The sequence below is a fragment of the Leucoraja erinacea genome, chromosome 19, assembly GCF_028641065.1.
Source record: "Leucoraja erinacea ecotype New England chromosome 19, Leri_hhj_1, whole genome shotgun sequence".
In the NCBI taxonomy this organism is placed as follows: Eukaryota; Metazoa; Chordata; class Chondrichthyes; order Rajiformes; family Rajidae; genus Leucoraja; species Leucoraja erinaceus.
The window spans coordinates 23,817,217-23,836,007 of NC_073395.1; the positions used below are offsets into that span (position 1 = coordinate 23,817,217).

Genomic DNA, 18,791 nt, shown 5'->3' on the forward strand with positions numbered 1-18,791 from the left:
TGGGCTGAAGGGCTATTTCCATACGGTATGACTATGACTCCATGACTGCAAGCAACAAAAGCATTGCCTTTTCTTGGAATACATCAAAATCAGTCCCCCAAGACCAAAGGCTGGGTGCCCTAGTTCTTCTGTGCTTCTGATTCTCCCTATACCTCTTGAAATCAACCTCTTTGATCACTCAACCAATGGGCGGCATGGTGGCGTAGTGGTAAAGATGCTATGTTACATTGCCAGTGACCCGGGTTTGATCCTGTACAGAATTTGCTGTCTGTACAGAATTTGTACATTCTTCCTGTGACCACATCGATTTTCTCTGGGTGTTCCAGTTTCCTCCCGCACGTCAAAGACATAAAGGTTTGTAGGTTAATTGGCTTCAGTAAAAATTGTAAATTGTCCCTAGTGTGTAGGAAAGCGCTAGTGTACGGGGTGATTGCTGGTCGGCGTGGACTCGATGCGCTGAATGAATCACCCTGTAAGCAACAGCACAAGAAAGCCAAACCCCAGGGCCTGTTTCCACACTGTATCTCTAAATTAAACTAAACGAAACTCAGATAATGAGTGAGTGGTACTTGGTGTGACTAAGGATGCCAGCAGCTGAGAAGGACTATAGACCTAAGAAGACAATCTTCAAGCAAATACAGAGAAAGTGCAATAGCACTGGATGTTGGAAATGATCTCGGAATAGGAACTTATAAAGAGGTGCTGGAGTAGAACAATTAGCCCTTTAGTGCCCGCTGGTTCAATCTTGGACCCATTCTCCTATTTTCTCCCCACACCCCTCACTCTCCAACAGTTTAAATGATTGTCAGTCTGCACTTTTAATGTATTCAATCAATCGGGTTATGCAGCTTGGTAGGGTAGAGAATTCCATAGATTCACCTTCTTCTGTGGAAGAAATTCCTTCTGCTCCCCATCTTAAATGGGAAACTGCTTGCTTTGAAATTGTGTAGGAAGGAACTGCAGATGCTGTTTTACACTGACGATAGACACAAAATGCTGGAGTAACTCAACGGGTCAGGCAGCATCTCTAGACAAAAGGAATAGGTGATGTTTCAGGTTGAGACCCTTCTTCAGCCTGAGAGTCAGGGAAGAGGGAAACTAAATGTATGAGTCTTCAGACTAAGAGTTTCAGACTGGGCAGCTTACAACCCAGAGGTATGAATATTGATTTCTCTAATTACAAGTAACCCTTTCATTCCCTCTCTCTCCATCCCTCCCCCACCCTAGTCCTCCTGTTAGTTTCACTGTTCCTATCCCTTCATTATCACCTCTTCCACAGCCACCAATGGACTGTTGTGGGCTCCACCTTTCCTGGGTCATTGGTGCTGGCTCTGATTTGTTCTGTACATTTTCGTACCTCTAGTTTTCCTCTCCCCTAACTCTCAGTCTGAAGAAAAGTCTCAACCTGAAACGTCACCTATTTCTTTTCTCCAAACATGCTGTCTGACCCGCTGAATTAATCCAGCATTTTGTGTCTGCTTTGAAATTAATGCCCCTGTCCCACTTAGGAAACCTGAACGGAAACCTCTGGAGACTTTGCGCCCCACCCAAGGTTTCCATGCGGTTCCCAGAGGTTGCAGGTGGTTGCCGGAGGTTGCAGGTAGTGGAAGCAGGTAGGGAGACTGACAAAAACCTCCGGGAACTGCACGGAAACCGTGGGTGGGGTGCAAAGTCTCCAGAGGTTTCCGTTCATGTTTCCTAAGTGGGACAGGGGCATAAGTCCCTTGATGTTCGGACTGTTTAGTTTTCTACCTGAATCTCTTGTTATTTTGAAGCATTTTATTTTGGTCTAGTGACATTCGCAGTGCCTTGCATTTGTTCGATGGTATTCAGTTGAATCTCCAATTTAAAATAATATCCTCCTACCCTCTGTCTATCTGTGCACCCTCTTTCCCACGCAAGTACGTATCCATTTCTCCCATTACGCCCCCTCCCCCCATTCCCTTGCACCTATATCCCTTCTTCAAGTTTTACATTTCACTCCTCCTTATCTGACACCATTTTGTCCCCATTTCATCTCAAGCCTTTGTCACATATTCCACCCATCTGCCATTCACTCCCCCTCCCCTCCCTCACCTGTACCCACCTCTCTTTTCCGGCTTTCTCTCCCCTATCACAATCGGCCTGAAGAAAGGTTCCGACCTGAAACATGATCCATCCATTCCCTCCACAGATGTTGCATGACCCGCTAAGTTATACACTGTGTTTTTCGATCAGTTCAGATTGACTAGGCTGCCAGTTTCTGTATCAGCAGGATCATTAGAATACTTTGCAGAGCTGGGACAACTTTGCCTCTGGCAACCAGCAACAATCTTTCCAACCTTTAGTGGTTTTATTACTGTCAAATTGATGAGGTACTTCCACTGTGATCACTGTCAGGGCAGCGCTCCCCTCTGTTATGGCCAATGATTATCCATCAATAACCATCCCAAAACCCCCCATTCTAGTGATGATCATTCATAAGTTCATGTCACAGGGGCAGAATTAGGCCACTCGACCTATCAAGTCTACTCTGCCGTTCAATCATGGCTGCTGTATCTTTCCCTCTCAACCCCATTCTCCTGCCTTCTCCTCATAAATCCTGACACTCGTACTAATCAAGAATATATCAATCTCTGTTGTAAAAATATCCATTTACTTGACGTCCACAGCCCTCTGTAGCGACAAATTCCACCGAGTCACCACACTTCGAATTGAGAAATTCCTCCTCATCTCCTTCCAAAAGATACGCCCTTTTATTCTGAGGCTATGGCTTCTGGCCCTAGCCTCTCCCACTAATGGAAACATCCTCTCTGCTTCCTCTTCCATTGCTGTGTGTGGGATCTTGCTGTACCATAAGTGCCCTCAACGTTTCTCCCCCATGCCAACATTCTGACTTGTTGCTGTGAATCCATTCATATCAATGAAAGCTTTTCTTGTCTACTCTGGAGTTGTAATTTATCTCGTTGTATAAAGTGGAATGGGCTCTGTTCGACTGAAGGGATAAAAGGGGATAAAACTCTCCCTTGTGCTGAAAGTTCACTCCCTTGGTGGGAGAGATTTCCATTTGCCAGTGTAATGATCTAGTTGGTTTCTAATTAAGATAAACTGGTGAAAGCAAATAACTTCAAAGGAATAATAACTAAATATTTCAGCCCAGAATAACTGGCTGGCATAAATGAGTCGCACTAGCTTCTCGTTTTCACCCTACAAACAATGGCCTGTTTCCTTCAACATTGTTACTTTTTTGCATATCTTTCATTCATTGTTCTTTATCTTTCTACATCATTATCTATATCTCTCGTTTCCCTTATCCCTAACCAGTCTGTAGAAGGGTCTCGACCCGACACGTCACCCATTCTTTCTCTCCAGAGATGCTGCCTGTCCCGCTGAGTTACTCCAGCGTTTTGTGTCTATATTCAGTTTAAACCAGCATCTGCAGTTCCTTCCTACACAAGATTTTTTTAATAGGGGGGTTGCACGCAAGGTCATCGGGTCAAAGGGCGTGACACACGGAGCACCTCAATCCATGTGGAGGACATGGCAGCCTACCGCATACACTGTTAATACACGAAACGCGTACTTTCTTACCTGTTAAAAACCTATAAACCTGTACTTCTTTGGATTGTGGGAGGAAACTGGAGTACTTGAAGAAAACCCACAAGGTCACAGGGAGAATATACAAACTCTGTACAGAAAGCACCTGTAGTCAGGATCGAACCTGTGAGGCAGCAACTCTCCTGCTGCACCACTATGCCAGGCGGAATAATTAATTAATAATGGCGGGGAAAATTATATGTGAGCGGTTTCATGTGTCCAAATCCAGTGTTACTGTTAGCGGATGGAAAGAGCTGTTAATTTTTCTTTGGATGAAATTGCAAGTAGTTTGTAGTCGTACATTATTCTCCCAATAAATGAAATGCAGCTTGGTACCCTTTCCCATGCTGTTGATTTCACAGGGAAATGTTAGACATTTTCCTCAGTATAATGTGTTCCACGGTTAAAAGTTCCTGGTGTATCTCTCATCCTCTGTTGAAGTCAGAGGCTGTGTTTCCAGATTTTGACTTTGATGTAGTTCGTGGCTCTTCGATGGGGCAATGCAGAGATAAGGTTATGAGTAGTTACTCATTTGCCACAGCAGATGGCGCTGATGTTGGATCCAATGCAGAACATAACTGTCTGTGTACTAACATTAACTCTGTACATGAAACAATGAATGCTGGCATGCAGATACAAAATATATATGGAATATACATAGAATATACATGGAATATACTGTTTTAATGGAATGGGGTGGAGCAAGTACAGTCATAGTCATACAGCGTGGAAACAGGCCCTTCGGCGCAACTTGCCCACACCAACCATGTCCTACACTAGTCCCACCTGCCTGCATTTGGCCCATATCCCTCTAAACCTGTCATATCCATGTACTTGTCTTTTCTTAAACATTGCAATAGTACCTGACTGAACTACCTCCTCTGGGAGCTTGTTCCATACACCCACCACCCTTTGTGTGAAAATAGTGGTGTTAATACTGAGGAATAATGCAACAATGAGATCGCCCCCAGAATACTGTATACAGTTTTATTTAAGGAAAGGTATATTTGTAATTGGGGCAGCTCAGAAAATGCTCACTAGATGGAAGGAATTGTCTAATGAAAGATTGAGCATGATGTTTAGTTTGGAGATATAACATGGAAACAGGCCGATCGGCCCACGCCAATCATCGATCACGTACACTAGTTCCTTATTATCCCAGTTTCAAGTCCTACACACTTGGGGCAATTTACAGAAGCCAATTAACCTACAAACTTCAATGATTCAATGATACTTTGTTGTCACAGTGAAATGTTTTGTTTGGCATGAAACTTGGTAAAATCACACAGCAGACTTCAACTAGGCCCACAAGTGTCGCCACGTTTCTGGTGCTGACAAAGTTACCGAACAGTCCTATCTCCTGCCTGCCACCAGACGTGGCAGCAGGTGGACCCCCCCCCTCCCCACCCTGCAGGGCCCCCTTTGTTCTCGAGGGCCTTTGGAGTGTAGGTGGAAACCAACGCACCTGGAGAAAACCCACGCAGTCACATGGTGAACGTGCAAACTCCGCACAGACAGCACCCTTAGTCAGGATCAAACCCGGGTCTCTGGCGTTGTGAGGCAGCAGCTTTACTCTGCTCCACTCTGTTGCACTATGCTGCCTATTGTGTTTTAAAGAGAGATCTTATTGAAACATACTGTAATATACTACTAGGGATTGAAAGGGAAGGTGCTGGGAAATTGTTATCCCTTTCAGGGATAATCTCAAACTGAGGGACATAACATAAGGGATGGCCCATTCAAGAAAGAATTGTATTTTTTTTTTCCACTAACACGCCTGTGACTGGGATTCTCTACAGCAGAGAGCAGTGGAGGATGACTTGGTGAATGTATTCATCTCTGAGATAGAAGGAGGTTTGGTCCGTAGGGAAGTTGAGGGTGACGGAGAATAGGCAGAGAAGTGGAGGGAGGTCAGGATCAGATCTGCTAAGATTTTATTGAACGAGTGGACTCGAGGGGCAACAGCCAAGTCCTGCTCTTTTTTTCATCTGTTCTTGTATTCAATACCAGCCCAACCTTTCAGAAACTTCAGCTTGACTAGTCATCCTTACTACAGTATTTCGTGTGTGTTTTTTTTTAAATCGCAAACCGCTGTTTTAAAAAAAAAGTTAGACCTGACTGATTCGAATCCTCTTGCCGAGCAGGGTTGCCGACCTTGAATGAAATATGAAAAGCACAAAAGTAAGACATGAATCCTGACAACATTTTCACTTTCAGGATTTCCCCAAATGCTCCAAGGCCATTAGAGTACTTCAACGTGTAGTTGCTGGTACATATTTCCATACAACAGACAATTTGGCCCAACAAAGCAATGCCATCTCATAGAGCAATCCCATTCCCCACTAATTTTCCCTGTAATGTTTAATACAGAAGTATCAAAGACTAAAGGGCATAGCTTTAATGTGAGAGAGGCTAAGTTTAAAGGAGATATGTGGGACAATTTTTTTTTTACACGGACTAGTGGGTGTCTGAACCATGCTGCCAGGGATGGTGGTGGAGGCAGATATGATAGTGGCATTTACAAGGCTTTTAGATAGGCACCTTGATATTCAGGGAATGGATGGATAGGCATCATGTGAAGGCAGATGAGATTAGTTTATTTTGGCAGTGCTTGGCACAGACATTGTGGGCCAAAGGGCCCGTTATTATGCTGTACCTTTCTGTGCCATGTTCTATTCTCCTCATGTTCTTAACTCCTTCTAGAATTTTCCCACCTTTGCACATGTCACAAGCAGTTTAGGGGCCAATCAACCTGCCCATCTTTGTGATGTGATCATATCTGCCTCCACCACTACCCCTGGCAGTGTTTCCAGGCACTCACCACTCTGTGCAAAAAAACAACTTGTCCTGCGCATCTCCTTTTAAATTTTGCCCCTCTTATCTTAACGCTATGCTCTCCAGTATTTGATTTTTCTATCCTGGGGGAAAAAGGTTCTGACTGTCTACCCTATCTATACCACTCATCCACACATCACGAGCAATTTGCAAAGGCCAAATAACGAGCCGACCTGCACGTCTTTGTGATATTGAGGAAACCAGAGCCCCCATGCAGTCACAGGGAGAATGTGCAAACTCTGCATAGTCATCACCTACGATCAGGATTGAACTTGGATCCCTGATGTTGTGCCACAGTTCCTCTGCTAGTTGTGCCATTGTACCAGTCCAAATGAGACGGTCACTGCGAGCACAGCAAGGAACCACTGGAGGTCTTGTTCTGAATGTCTGAATAAAGAGAAAAATTACAGATGCTGGAAATCTCAGCTTAGAATGGAAAATCCTCCTCAGCAGGTCAGTCTGCATCAATGGAGAGAAGGGGCCTCTGGCGCTGTAAAGCAACAAGTCTACTGCTGTGCCACTGAGCTGCCCAGATCCTGGATATTTGAAATGAAAACAGCAACTAATGTGGTTGTTTGGATGAGGGAGGAAACCAGATTGTCCATGCAGTCAGAGCAAACATGCAAGCTTCACATTGTCATTGCCTAAGGTCAGGATTGAACCCAGACCTTATAGCGGATGCTTGGTGCATTTGAAATGGCTGTTTCATTTGGGGAGGCAGAGTGGTGCAGCCGCCTCACAGCTCCAGTGATCCAGGTTCAAACCTGACCACCGGTACTGTCAATGTGGAGCTTGCACGTTCTTCCTGTGACTGCGTGGATTTCCTTCCACATCCCATATGGGTTTACAGGTTCGTTGGCTACTGTAAATGTTCAGCAGGTTAAGCGGCGTCTGTGGAGAGTGTGGCAGCACAGTGATGCAGCTGTAGAGCTCCAGAGGCTCGGGTTCAATCCTGTCTCTGTGTGCTGTCTGTTCACAGTTTATACATTCTCCCTCTGGCTGTGTGGGTTTTATCCGGGTGCTTCGGTTTCCTCCTACATTCCGAAGACGTGCAGGTTTTTAGGTTCATTTGTTTTGGTAAGTTGTAAAATTGTCCCTAAAGTGTGTGGGTTAGTGTAAGGGGTGATTACTGGTTGGCGCGGACTCCGTGGGTCAAAGGGCCTATTTCCGTGCTGTATCCCTAATGTCCAAGTCTAAAGAAACAGAGATATTGAGCTAGGTTGAACGAGGTGAATATTGGCCAACCTGCCTTTCTTCAAAGCAATGCAAATGGATCTTTCATGTCTACCTGAGATTTAAATCTCTATTAGTAATGGTGCTATGGTCGTCGAGAACTGCATTGGAGTGCCCTTATAGGTTTGTATGTTTAGATATGTGGTGTGGGTTATATGCCTAATATTCTCAGCTGAATAGCACTTAAGTTTAATATCTCTTCTGAACGTTGGTACCAGAGGAGACTACAGCATTCCCTCAGTACTACATTGAAATGTTAGTTCTTGTGTTGTACTTGATTTTGACTTGAACGTAGAAATCTGACGCAATGTCCTGGCAACGAACAACACCCAACATAATTTTTTTTGAGTGTAGGTTCCAAATAGGGCATAAACCACCAATTGGCCTGATGTTTGTTTTTAATAATTATGTAGTCTGTCACATTTGTTGTACATTTAGTTCTAATCTGGGTAACATTGACTGAACATTTTGTGATGGAGAAATACAGCTTGATGGCAGGCACAATGATGGAACTCTGTGAAGGCAGAGCAAGTTTTGTTTATTGTCTTCATTGTGGCTACTAGAGGTTTGTATAGAGTCATAGTCCCACACTGTGGAAACGGGCCCTTCGGCCCAACCTGCCCACACCGACCAACATGTCCCATCTAAACCTGCTTAGGCCCATATCCCTCTAAACCTACCCTATCTATGTACCTGTCTAAATATTTCTTGAACATTGTGATAGTACCTGCCTCAACTACCTCCTCCGGCAGCTCGTTCCATCACCCTTGGTGTAAAAAAAAAGTTACCCCTCAGGTTTCCACTAAATCTTTCCTCCCTCACCTCCTCACCTTAAACCTGTGTCCTCTGGCCAACACCCCTCAGGTGTTTGATTGTATATATTTAAAAAATGCATTAATGTAACCATTTTATGCCTTTAGAAGCATAACCACTCAAGTCACATAGGAAGCACAGCAGACAATTTTACACAGTGGTATATTCATGTGTCAGCATTGTAATAATTGCTTTATAACCTCCTTTGAATCTTTGCTTGATGGAAAGATGCAAGATGGAAACAGCCCTTTGGCACACCTAGTCCATGCAGAAAATCAATTACCCATTCACAATAGTTCTATGTTATTCTACTTTCTCATCCACTCCCTACACTCACACTAGGGGCAATTTACAGAGGCCAATTAACCTACAAACCTACAAACCTACAAACCCACATGTCTTTGGGATGTGGGTGAACACAGAAGCACCCAGAGGAAACCCACGTGGTCAGGGGAAAAGTGCAATTTCCACTCAGACTGCACCCAAAGGCAGGATCAAACCGGGGTCTCTGGCGCTGTGAGGCAGCAGCTCCACCACTATGCCATTCTCATTTATTGGGGAACATAGATGGAACATAGCTCTATCAACTGTGCCACCACTTGGTTGAAAAGAAAATATTGTCTACAGCACAACAAAAACAGAGGAGTTTACACATTCTCAGCAGGTTAAGCAGCATCTTCGGAGAGAGAAACGGATTTGAGATTTCAGTACTGGAGGTACCAGTAAAAATTCCCTCCCCACAAATGCTGTGACCTGCCGAGCACTTCTTGCCTCCTCTGTTTCTGTCTTGGATTTTTCACATTTTTAAAGATAAAGCTTGAAAACAGGCCCTTTGGCCCACGGTGTCCGTGCCGACCAGCGAATACCCATAAACTAGTACTATCCGACACACTAGGGACAATTAACCTACAATCCTGCACGTCTTTGGAATGTAGGAGGAAACTGGAGCACCTGGAGAAAACCCACACAGTCACAGGGAGCACATACAAACTCCCTCCAATCAGCACCTGTAGTCAGGATCAAACCATGGACTCTGGCGCTATTATGCAGCAACTCTACTGCTGCGCCACCTCTGTATAAGTTAACATCTGTATTTTTTTTTGTCCTGAATTCTCGTACTCTGAAATCGTGCCACAAAACCCTCTACATTTACTGGTGTGAGCGGGCGGTGCTTTGTTTTAACACTTCATGTGAAAGGCAGCATCTCTGGCAGTCTAGGACTCCATCACATTCTCACATCAGCCTTAAAGTCTCCAGAAAATCTCACCAACTTCTACTGATGCGCCATAGAAAGTATTTTATCGGGATGCATCACAGCATGGTTTGGGAACAGCTCCATCCAAGACCGCAATAAATTGCTGCGAATTGTGGACGAAGTCCAGACCATCACACAAACCAACCTCCCTTCCATTGACTCCATTTAAACCTCGTGCTGCTTCAGCAAGGCCACCAGCATAATCAAGGACGAGTCGCTCCCTGGCCACTCCCTCTTCCCGCCTCTCCCATCAGGTAAAAGATACAAATGTGTGACAACTCACACCTCCAGATTCAGGGACAGTTTCTTCCCAGCTGTTATCAGGCAACTGGACCATCCTACCAACAATTAGAGAGCAATCATGAGCTACCATCTACCTCATTGGAGACTCTGGGACAATCTTTAATCGGACTTTACTGGACATTATCTTGCACTAAACATTATTCCCTTTATCATGCATCTATACACGGCGGATGGCTCGATTGTAATCTTATGTTGTCTTTCTGCTGACTGGTTAGCCCGCAACCAAAGTTTTTCCCTGTGCACCTTCCAATAAACTAAACTCAAACTCAACTCAATAGTTGAGTATTGTGCGAATAGAAGGAAGCTTGATTTTGAATTGCCAAACGTTGGTGTTCAACGAATATGAACACGGGGAAGAACGTTGGCAGTTTCCGATCCACATAACAAATAAAATGAAAATTTAATTGCATGGAAAGAAAAATGACTTAACATCTGCAGGTCTTATGAATTCTGCATAAGTTAACTTGCTCCTTGATGAAAGTGCAAAAATGCAATTATTTCATGTCCTACGGCCAAACGTCATGCAAACCATGAATATTTCCCACATTTTCATACTGACACATTTGTGCATTGAGCTTGAGCTGTATATAATAAATTAGCATGGGTTTCCAGTTGACATGCACGATTTATAAAGAAGCCGTGCACTTGTGTTTTGAAATGGATTTTGCAAAGCTAAGCAAGGGATTGCGTGACCATGACAGAATGGCGTCAGGTTAGCAATTGCAGGCTAACTGCTGGAAGTCTGTCTCTTTCATGGACAAGCAGGCTGTTTGCTGGAAAATGCTGGGGTTGGAGAGAGGGAGACTTGTACGAGAGCGCACGACATTCCTCAGGAGTAAAGCTGAGAGCAGTGGTGGGTTGCTGCACTGCATACAAATGCAGTATTTGTTTAATATGCTGCACAGGAGCGTTAAACAGATGGCATGTTGCTTTCAGAGTACCTGAGTGCTGTGGTGGGGAAATGGAAGGAAGAACCGCCATGGATTCTCGCAGTCATGCAGACTTGCGGTCACGCAGTCACACAGACATGCAGACTTGCAGTCATGTAGTTGCAGACCTGCAGTCACCCAGATTTGCAAACTCGCGGTCGTGTAATCACAGAGGCTGCAGTCTTGCAGTCACACAGTCTTACAGTCACGCAGGCTCACAGTCTCACAAACTCACTCCTTATTCCCTTGATTTCCATGCACATGGCCATTTGTTCACAGGATGGGATTGTGACTGGGAAAGCTTCCATTTACTGTGCTGCACCTCACCCTATTGTGAATGCTCAGTTGGCCATTTCAGAAGATAGTTGATTCTTAACTATGGAGAGTATTTCATGATGGGACTCACACTGAATTAAAATTAAAGTTACTATAGTCAAGAGTCAACCACATTGGTGGATGTGGAGTCACATACAGAGCAGATTAGGTAAGGAGGACAGATATATTTTCCCAGATGGGTTCTAAAACAACCATCTGTAACATCACAGTCACTATTTCTTCATTCCAGACTTAATTAATTATTGTTTTTTGAGTTGCCCTTTCTGATTTCAAACCATATTTCTGGGCCAATAGGCCTACTAATTCCTTTCCTACCAAACCATCCAAACACCCATAGGAAACCTTCACAGCCTGCTTCATTTATGGAATAGGAGTTTTGTTGGAGAGGTCAGCATTTCTTGAACCCATCTTAATAATCTTGAGAAATTGTTCGTGAGCCATCATCTTGAGCCATTGGAAGTTTAGTTTAGAGATACCGTGTGGAAGCAGGCCGATCGGCCCATCGAGTCTGCACTGACCAACGATCACCCCGTACATTAATTGTACCCACTAGGGACAATTTACAGAAGCCAATTAACCTACAAACCTGCACATCTTTGGAGTGTGTGAGGAAACTGGAGCACCCGGAGAAAAGAGCCAAGAGTGTTTTATTGTCATATGTCCCAGATAGAACAATTACATTCTTACGTGTATATACACGGGGAGAACTCCGTACAGCTGCACCCATAGTCAGAATCGAACGCAGGTCTCTGGCGCTGCAAAGCAGCATCTCTACCATTGCACCACTGGGTTGCCTTGTCCTTTGATGAAAACACTCTTGCAATGTAGTTGGCTACAAAAAGACAGGATTTAGACCAAATGACAGTGAAAGAGTCCTGGAATAAATTCTGACTAGGATTGTTTGTGACGGAGGGGATCCTGTGGGATTTACTGCATGAAGAAAGACAAGGGCAATGGTTTACCATTCTCCCATCGGAGTGTTTACCTGTTGGCCCATCTCTCCGATGATATATGCACAATAAATCCCGACATGAAAGAGAACCAATGCACCTCTAATTTTCATTCAATGGGATTCCCATCACCAAACGCCCTCCTACAACAGTATTCTAGTTCAGAGGGAACACGACTCACCAGACATACAGCTTGATCAAGCTTATATGTACCCTGGTAGGTGAGACATTGAGTGTAGAAGTTGGGAGGTCATGTTGCAGTTATATAAAATGTTGGTGAGGCCACATTTCGAGTTTTGTGTTCAGTTTTGGTCACCATGTTATAGGAAAGATGTTGTCAATCTGCAAAGGGTGCAGAGAAGATTTACAAGGATGTTGCCAGGACTCGAGGGCTTGAGCTATAGGGGGAGGTTGAGGAGGCTAGAAGCCTCCGAGGAAGGGTCTGGAGTAATTCAGTGAATCTGACGGCATTTCTGCAGATCATGGATAGGTGACATTTTGGATCGAGACCCCTCCTCAGATGTCACCCGAAATGTCAGGTATCCATGTTCTCCAGAGTTGCTGCATGACCCGTTGAGTTAGCCCACATTTCATATCTTTTCTTTCCATTGAAAGCGATGAATGACACTATTTCCTTGCTGTTAACTCACAGTAAGTTCTAGACACAAATTCCTAGCATGAAACCATTTTTGTTTCATTTCCCATGAATCATTTGCCCATCTAATTCAGCTTAATCCTTGACGCATCCACTATCTGACCAAAACCCATTATGATCTTGTATGCCTACATCAAATGTGCTTGCTTCAAGGAATAGAGTGGCGTTACAAGAGGTTGCAGATGCTGGAATTTTGAGCAAAAAACAAAATGCTGGATGAACTCAGCGGGTCAGGCAGCATCTGTGAAGGGAATGGACAGATGATGTTTCGGGTCAGGACTCTTCATCTGTCCAATTCTCCCTGCAGGTGCTGTCTGACCCTTTAAGCTCCACCTGAACTTTTTTTTAACCCAAGGAGTCTAGTTTCTCCTCCCAGAGGTGAAATCACTTGATCCTAGAACCATTTTCGTGTTTTTTTTCTCTGCATCCTCTCTGGAACCTTTCCAAAAATGTAAGGACTAGTATTGGACTCAGTATTCGAGTGTGACCTTCACCAAAATTCAACTTAATTCAAAACTCCACTGGTATTGAAATTAGGACTCGGACCACATGACAATAAGCAATGCATGCCATGTTTCTGAATTTTCTTGGAATTGATCCGTTTACTGCAGTTCCACTAAGATGTAATGTAAATCTACCCTCAATTCCTTGAGGTTTACAATGCAGAGATAACCAGTTGTAGCCTTGATATTGTTTCCACAGTGATATAATTCTGTTTGTTACACACAGAAGTGATAAGGTGCTAAACATTCAGGTTAGATTGCAACTGACTGAAAAAAGGGTTACAGAGGAAAAAAAGAATTAACCTACACAATGTCCTTCATTCAACCTTTCCCTCACATTTTAAAAATCACCAATTGCTGAAAAATAATTTCAATACTTCATCATAATGTGACATTTTACAACATATATCAAATAAAGAGGGTCCCTAATCTTATGTTTAATAAAGCTAGTTAAAAAAATATTTTTTATTGTAAATGTGGGCAGACATGAGGCATTGTTTCAAATAAATTTATTGCAAGCAGAGTGAAGCAACATTTTGTGTTACATAATTGGCGACGGTTGAGAATCATAAACTATTCAGGAACTTGAAATTTGCTCCAGATAATTTAGGTGAGATAGCAATAAAGAAAGCTTCATGTGAAATACGATAATGCTTACATTAAAGAACGATAACATTTTATCACCTCTCAAAAAATAAGCTCAAATAATTAGATTCTTCTTTGTATTGCTGTTTTTAAGACATTATGTAATTTTATTTCACCCAGAAGCGTTTGGGCTAGTTGAGTGTTGCTATGAGATGTTAATGACTTTTTCACCAGTGGCAGAACAGAAGATGGCACAGTGGTGCAGCTGGTAAAGCTGGAGCCTCACAGCTCCACAGACCTGGGTTCGATCCTGACCTCGGGTGCTCTCTGTGTGGAAGTTGCACGTTCTCCCTGTGACCACGTGGGTTTTCTCTGAGTGCTCAAGTTTCCCCCCCACATTGCAAAGATGTGCAGATCTGTAGGTTAATTGGCCTTCTGTAAATTTGCCCCATGTGCGAAGAGGACGGATGTGAAAGTGGGATTAACATAGAACGAGTGTGAACAGATGATCGCTGGTCGGCGTAAGCTCGGTGGGCTGAAGAACCAGTTTCCGTGCTGTATCTTTCAATTCAATTCACTTCAAAAAGATGCTGCCATGGTACTGCCACAGAAAATGAGATTGTGTGAGTCTTTGGCTAGTGCTCGGTGTCTGGTGGGTTTGGGTTAGAGTTTTTTACAACTCTTACTACAGGTAGACCATCGATTTTCCGGCACCCTTGGTTCCAGAGCCTTGCCGCATTATCCATTTTGCCAGACCAACGGAGATCACATTAATAATTTGACAATATAATAATAATAATAATAATAAATTTTATTTATGGGCGCCTTTCAAGACTCTCAAGGACACCTTACAAAATTTAGTAAACAGAATACAAAACATGTAAACGGAATGAAACAAAACAAAAAAATAACGACAAAAAAAAAAAAAAAAAATAGTAAAGACATCAACAATACACAATTCAAAGACACAATTCAAAGAGAGAGCAGCGGCAGCTAATCCCGCCAGCGTTCACTCTCCCTTCCGGCAGCCATATTGGAAACGGAACAATAAGGATCTTTAACATAGAAGCATCCCCCCACAATGGTTACCATTATGGGGGAAGGCACAATGTCCAGTCCCCATCCCCAGTTCACCCATAGTCGGGCCAATTGAGGCTTCCACAGTTGCCTCTATGGAGGCCCGATGTTCAAGGCCGTTCTCGCCGGGAGATGCTGCTCCGGCGTCGGGAGAGTCCTCTCAGTGGCTAGGGACACCTGGAACGGCCGCTTCCTTACCGGAGACCGCGGCTTCCAAAGCCGACAAGGCCGCGAAGGTTGGAGCTCCACCACTGGCGATCTCATCGAGAGATCCCAGGCTCCTGATGTTGAAGTCAGCGCCGCCGCCCGCAGCTGGCCGCTCCACAGACCCGTAGCTCCGCGATGTTTTTATACCTCTGACTCACTAATTATACCCCTCCCTTATCTCTAAAGCACCATGAAAAGTTTCCATGCTGGAAACTTAAATAAAGAATTTACAATTAACAAAGAAGTAACCGATTAATTCTTTCAGGATAGAGGCACAAGTCCCGAAAGAGCGTTTACCACATACAACGCTCTCGTAATTTCGTCCGGATTAAAGGAGGTGCGTATCCATCAGTTTCCTGGAAAATCGGTGATATACTTGTATTACAATTACTGCACCAACTCTTCCTATTCTGTGGACATTAAGCAAGAAATATATTTTACTATTATTGCTAGTCCACATTATCAACCTGGTATAACATCCTTAGAAACAATCTCACTGCAGTGTTCGGTGCTAAATCTTTTGCCTTCCATCTTATCCCTGGCATAGCCACCATTAAAATACTCTGGTGAATTAGGTCCCTCATCCTGTCCGAGTGGATTAGAGATTCATTTTTCTGGAGTGTTGGGAATTTTCACTGAAAGTGTTAAATGCCAATCTTTAGTTTAGTTTAGTTTCAGAGATACATCATGGACGGTCACGGCGGCGCAGCGGTGGAGTTGCTGCCTTACAGCGCTTGCAGCGCCGGAGATCCGAGTTTGATCCCGACTACGCGTGCTGTCTGTGCGGGGTTTGTACTGAGCCCACGTCAAACAGCAATCACCCTTTACACTAGTTTCAGCCTACACACTGGGGACAATTTATAGAGGGCCAATTATCCTACAAACCTGCACGTCTTTGGAATGTGGGAAGAAACTGGAGCATCTGGAGAACGTGCAAACTCCGTAAAGACAGCACCCAGAGTCAGGATCGAACCCGAGTCTCTACTGCTGCGCCACAGTGCCACCCTGTCCAAATGATGTTCTGGATTAGGGTGCTCATGGTGGGTTGCACTCCGTTATGGAACCTCACACTCTGGGCTAATTCTCTAGCACATTTGTTACCTTGTTTTGCAACGTTATTTCTCAGTGGGCCCCCAGAGACACGTGGGAGTAGCTCACGCCCACCAAAATGCAATATTTACTTTAATTTCTCTCCTTTGACAAAAATGTCTCCATTCCTCACTGACAAGCAAATGAATAAATGTTTAGCATTTTATGTTTATGCTGAACAAACAGAATTATATCACTCAAAAGCACAAATTTCAAAGAATGCTCTTGCTCATCTTTTTGCATTGAGCAAGGAATATATTTTACTGACATTACTAATCCAAGTGGTGAAGGGCGGCACAATGGCACTGCTGGTATAGCCGCTTGCTTGCAATGCCAGAGACCCGGGTTCGATCTTGACTCCGGATGCTGTCTGTGTGGAGTTAGCACATTCTCCCTGTGACCACGTGAGTTTCCTTTGGGTGCTCCGGTTTCCTCCCTTATCCCAAAAACTTGTGGGTTTGTAGGTTAATTGGCCTCTGTAAATTGCTCCTAATGCGTAGTTGAGAAAGTGGGATAAACAGAGAAGAAATGTGAATGGTGAGAGTAGATTCAGTGGGCAGGAGGGCCTTTTTCTTTGCTGTATCTTTCAATCAATCAACCATTTTTGAAGTGTGGGAGGAAACCGGAACACGCGGGGAAAGCCCACGAGGTCACGGTGAGAACGTGCAAACTCCATACAGGCAGTACCCATAGTCAGGATCAAACCCGCATCTCTGGCACTGCAAGGCAGCAACTCTGCCGCTGCACCACCGTGAATTGCAGAGGCAGGGAGCAAAACCGCTGAATTACTCAATGGTATGTTTAGCATTTGCAACCAGGATCGCATTCTTAGGACCAAGATCCATTTTATGCCACGGTACTTCAAAGAACACAATGACTTTTGTATGTTATTGCCTGCATGGTAATTTGACCCAGTCATACCTTGCACTTTCCACAGCTTTCCTTTCGCTATGGTTCAAAATGTAATGCACAGGAAGCTGCAAATGTGCTGTTATGAAATATATGAAGCGCTTGATAGATTACGTCACTTGTAATGACACGTAACAGCCAGATTTATTTGAGAATAATAGGATTTGATGGTTCAAGAATTAATGAAAATTTGTGTTTGACATCCATCTCAGGAAAACAGCAAAAATGTTCATGACCATCAAGATACAGGGAGACTCAAACAGGCTTAAAAAATGAATGATAAAGTGGGAAGTGAGATTGTCGCACATAATGGGCCTGTCCCACTTAGGCGATTTTTCAACGGACTGCAGCCGAATGTCAAGTTGCCGGCAGTCGTCTGAAAAACCGGCAACTGAAACGGCGACTGTCAGAGTGAAACACACACACACACACACACACACATCGCTTCCTTCACCAGCCCGTTATGCAGGCAGGGGACAGGGCAAGCGGGGGGGAGAGCTGTCTAAAAAATTCACATGGTGCAAAGCCAAGGTGAAACAGACACACACCGCGATGAAGAGGAAGGTTGGTGATGTAAAGAGACGGCTAAAGCACAGTGTACAGTAAGTCCTTTAGTAGAGGGGGAGAAAGAGCGGAGACAACTTTTAAGAAGCCAGAGATACACGGCTGTGAAGCTACACGGATATTTAACATTACTGGTCGGTTATCCATGGTTCTGAAAAACTACTGCTTACTTTTTTTTTCCAATGAGCCAATGAAATTCACCGGTCAGCACCGGCTACAACCTACGAGAACCGCAGAACCTCCCACTAGGACCCCCTGGCGACCCACCTATGGCTCGTGAATTCTCGCAACTCTCCATGGCGGCTTCATTCTAGTCGCCACTAATTTTTCAACATGTTGAAAAATTCACGGGGACCTTAATGAGGCCACGACTAGTTCCCAGAATGCGGGAACTCCTCCCAACCATGAAGGCGACTCCCCGGCAACCACCCGCGAACATGTGGCGACTGCATTGTCTCCTGCAGTCGCCTAAAAAGTTGCCTAAGTGGGACAGGCCCATAGGTTACTTAGACGGTCCTCAGTCTAATATTCTCAAGCGGTTAGACAGTGCCCCAGCGTATGGATGGACCATTCAGAAACCTGATAACAGATGGTAATAAGCTGTTCATGGGTCTGGTGGTGTGTGCTTTCAAGCTTCTGTACCATCTGCTGGATGGTCGCAGAGAAGTAGGAATGACTGCTGTGGGACAAGTCTGATTATGTTAGGTGCTTTTCAAAAGGCAGCTTGAAGTGTAGATGGAGTCAATGGGACGTCTAGTCTGTGTGATGGACTGGGCTGCATCTACAACTCGCTGCAATTTCTTACGGTCTTGTGCAGGACTGTTCCCAAACCAAGATGTCTCCTCAGTCTCCTAAGGAACTAGAGACGCTGGTGTGCATTTTTATGCTGCCCTAAAAAAATATATAGGGCAGCACAGTGGTGGAGATGCTGCCTTACGGTGACATAGACCCGGTTTTGATCCTGACTATGGG

At 44.3% G+C, this 18,791-nt stretch overlaps 1 protein-coding gene across 5 annotated transcripts in view; it reads left to right on the forward strand.

The window, feature by feature from the left end:
• LOC129706391 (chemokine-like protein TAFA-2) overlaps window positions 1-18,791 on the forward strand; it is a 198,585-nt gene that overhangs the window by 53,386 nt on the left and 126,408 nt on the right. The gene's annotated exons all lie outside the window — the stretch shown is intronic.